Source organism: Streptopelia decaocto (assembly GCF_964273445.1).
Source record: "Streptopelia decaocto genome assembly, contig: HAP1_SCAFFOLD_65, whole genome shotgun sequence".
Taxonomy (NCBI): Eukaryota; Metazoa; Chordata; class Aves; order Columbiformes; family Columbidae; genus Streptopelia; species Streptopelia decaocto.
The window spans coordinates 310,189-314,135 of NW_028115796.1; the positions used below are offsets into that span (position 1 = coordinate 310,189).

General features: G+C 55.0%; 1 pseudogene across 1 annotated transcript; it reads left to right on the forward strand.

Moving 5' to 3' along the window:
* The first annotated feature begins 798 nt into the window (after window positions 1-798).
* LOC309452589 (olfactory receptor 14J1-like) lies at window positions 799-1,731 on the forward strand (annotated as a pseudogene). Its single transcript has one exon. The product of its transcript is annotated as an olfactory receptor 14J1-like (transcript).
* The last annotated feature ends 2,216 nt before the right edge of the window (window positions 1,732-3,947 follow it).

Here is a 3,947-nt window from a genome sequence, read left to right on the forward strand (position 1 = left end):
TTATGGGAGGGAGAACAGAGAAAAGTCCCTGTGACCCCCTGCGGTGCAGATCCCTCTGACCCGTGGGGTGTGGGCAATGCAGTCTGTGGGGCTGGGGAATGAGATGTGTATGTCCTGGGCTAAATGTTGGATGCTGAGACCTTAGGGAAGGGTGAGACCTGTCATGGTCTGAGGTGGATCCCTCTGCTCTCAGCAGTGCCTGGTGGCTTTTCAGGGTAACATGGGAGTGTGATCACCCTCCATCTCAGAAAGGTGCCAGCCCAGGGCAGCTGGAGCAAGAGAGAGGGACAGAGCAGCTGCCCTCACTCTGCACTGACCCACAGGCACCCTCTGGTCTCGCAGGACTCGCTCTGTTCTCCCTGAGTGCAGCAGAAATGCTGAGGGTTTCTGACACCCAAAAACACTCCCCAGGGTGGGAGGGGAGAAGGAGCTGTAGAAACCCCAAACCTCTCCAACTCAGTTTCTCAGGCCTAGGGGTACAGATGCTGACAGTCCCTTCTGCACCAGGAGAGGTTCCAGCTGACAAAGCTGAACCCCAGGACTGGCCCCTGCCCACCCAATCACACAGGGCCAGGCTGACTCCTCAAGAGCCCGTGGGCAGAGACCCTGCTCTTCATTGCACACTCATCAAGCACCAACGAGGGCTCCATCCAGGACGTTATCCTGAAAAATAATAAAGTGGGTCTCTTTGTGTGAAGGGATGGGAGAGACTTTGGGAAATGGCTTTGGTTGTTCCCATAGAATTCTCAATCTAAACCTTTTCCTACTTGCACAGGTCCTCATGCCCACAGGCAGCCAATGTCCAACAGCAGCTCCATCACCCAGTTCCTCCTCCTGCCGTTCACAGACACACGGGAGCTGCAGCTCTTGCACTTCTGGCTCTTCCTGGGCATCTACCTGGCTGCCCTCCTGGGCAACGGCCTCATCATCACCACCATAGCCTGGGACCAGCACCTCCACACACCCATGTACTTCTTTCTGCTCAACCTTGCCCTCCTTGACCTGGGCTCCATCTCCACCATTGTCCCCAAGTCCATGGACAACTCCCTCTGGGACACCAGGGTCATTTCCTACCCAGGATGTGCTGCCCAGGTTTTTTTTTTCTTTTTCTGGGTTACAGCAGAGTTTTACCTTCTCACCATCATGTCGTACGACCGCTACATTGCCATCTGCAAACCCCTGCACTACGGGACCCTCCTGGGCAGCAGAGCTTGTGTCCACATGGCAGCAGCTGCCTGGGCCACTGGGTTTCTCACTGCTCTGCTGCACACGGCCAATACATTTTCACTGCCCCTATGCAAGGGCAATGCCCTGGGGCAGTTCTTCTGTGAAATCCCCTCGATCCTCAAGCTCTCCTGCTCACACTCCTACCTCAGGGAACTTCGGCTTCTTGTATTTAGTCTCTTAATAGGATTTGGCTGTTTTGTGTTCATTGTGGTGTCCTATGTGTAGATTTTGAGGGCCGTGCTGAGGATCCCCTCTGAGCAGGGACGGCACAAAGCCTTTTCCACCTGCCGCCCTCACCTGGCCGTGGTCTCTCTGTTTGTCAGCACTGGCACGTTTACCTACCTGAAGCCCCTCTCCAACTCCTCCTCATCCCTGGATCTGGTGGCGTCTGTTCTGTACTCAGTGGTTCCTCCAGCAGTGAACCCCCTCATCTACAGCATGAGGAACCAGCAGCTCAAGGATGCCCTATGGAAACTCATATCCTTGTGTTTTCTGAAGCAATAAACTGGCCATCTTCTTCTATACAGGAGTTTTAATGTAACTAATTATAAGCCCAGCCTGTCAACTGGATTTTCTGGTGTTGTTGGTTGTTTTCTTATTGTGATAATGTTGTCATCCCCTTTCTAATTCACTGTTGGCTTTTCTTTTATAACTGTTGGCTGTTTAAATGAGCAGCAGTGCTATTCTTGTCTCTAAAAAGAATAAAGGGCTCTTTAGTGACTTTTTTTTCACTATATCTTTCCTGCAAGGGCTTTTTGGAGCTGCAGGGGTAGTTCCTGTGCGTGGGTGGAGGGGAATACAGCTCTGGCATGGCAGCACTGCCAGGGAGCAGCAGCGCTTGTTCTTCCAGAGCTGTTCTGGTTCCACTCCCACACTCTCCTTCTCATCCCTGGTGTTGGTGCAAGGCCTGAGTGCTCTGGCAGCTTGGTCACCATCCTGCTGTGTGTCAGTCCTGTGAGCGCAGGCAGGGACAGGGAATGGGCACTGCTGTGACAGACCTGGCCTCACAACATCCTTTCCAGATAGAAAGGTGATCTTCTATGGGCAGTGCATGATGGTTTATATCTTCAAGCATATGCTTACGATAGTGTCCCACAGATTCAAACCCCAGTGTACATCTGAACAGCGTGTGTGTGCAGGGCTGGCACACAGCAGTGTCCTCTCACAGCCAGGCTCCTGCCAGAGACCTGCAGGACCAGCAGAGCAGGGGCTGGGCTGTGCCCCTGTTCACTGGACACCCCACAGAATCTGCCCCAGGGCATCATCATGGACGGGCCCCTCTCAACCACCATTTCCAGCCCTGACTTCTCTCCCAGCTCACAGAGATTGTTCTTCCCTCCATGGAATGACACTGAATGACTAGGTCAGCAGTCCATGTCTGCATTGTACAGATGAGATGTGAGCACGCACATCCTGGATGTGAGGTGAGATGTACCCAAGTGAGCACAAACAACATCAGCTATTCCTGGGGGTTCCATGAAGGCCTGTGGGACAGACAGTGTCTTGAGGTCACTTCATGTTGGCAGAAACATCCTATGGGAAACCGCCTGAATGCAGCACTGGGTTGTGCTTCCTTGAACTGAGGTCCCCATGTCCATTCCTCATGATGTGGGACACGTCAGATGAGTGCAGAGCAGGGCTGAGGTGCCTCCCGTCCTTTGGAAGTGGCACCAGGAGGCCAGAGGGAAACCAGGAGTACGGCCTCTATGTGCAACAGGGAAAGATTCCGTCTCTGAACACCCCTGGGTGCAGAAGGAGTTCACGAGGCCAGCTCAGACTTGGATGGCAGACAGAACTTGACATTTCTGTGTGTGACTCCAAGAACAAACCTCAGTGGCTTGGTGATATTCATCTCAGCTGCTGGAATGGCTCATTGCAAGTGTTCCTGTTTGCTACATCACCCTTGCCCATGATCCTGGGTTGTGCTCTCAAAAGTACCAGAGCACTCAGAGAGGTTCTGGGTTCCTTGGAAAAGCAGACATCCGACCCAACTTCAAGAAGGGCTCTTTATTAAAATCCAGCCATTTTCCTCAAGAGGAGCTGCTCCTCCACCTGGTTTAGCGCCAGCAGCACAGGGCTCTCAGGCTCCATCGTGATCTTGGCCGCTTCCATGAAGAGCACACGATGACAATGGTCTCAGTTGCCAGGTAGCAGATGAAGGGTTCGCTGTCCTCCTCCAAGGGCTGAAGGGCTGCAACAGAAAGAAGCAGAGCCCAGATGAGCTCCCATGGCTGCAGAGACCCCCAGGCATCCCCTCCAGACCACGCTCCCTACTCACCACTGCAGATCTCAGACAGACTCTCCTTGCTTGGGTTCCTCAGGTGCCGCACAGCCAGCCCTGGGCACAGAGTTCCGTCAGCCCCTGCTCCCTCCCCTCATCAGGGCTGACCCCAGGGGAGAGCAGGAGCCGAGATGCTGGGACCGAGCGAGGCGGCCACCACGGCCACCTGCGTGGGCAGGGCTGGGAGGGGAGGCCAAGGCCCTGTCCGGGGCAGCCGGGGCTCTGGCAGCCACAGGGCTGCTCCTTGTGCCAGGACAGCGGCGGGGACTGGGGCCAGGCTGCCGAAAGAGGGACCCGAGGGCTGTGACTCACCGATGAACCTCACGGCTGCCTCTCGCAAGCTGGCCTGAGCATCCCTCAGGTACGGCAGGCTCAGGCTCAAGAGCTCTTGAGCTCTGCTCCTGTCCCGCTCCAGCTGGAGAGAGCACAAGGGTGTGAG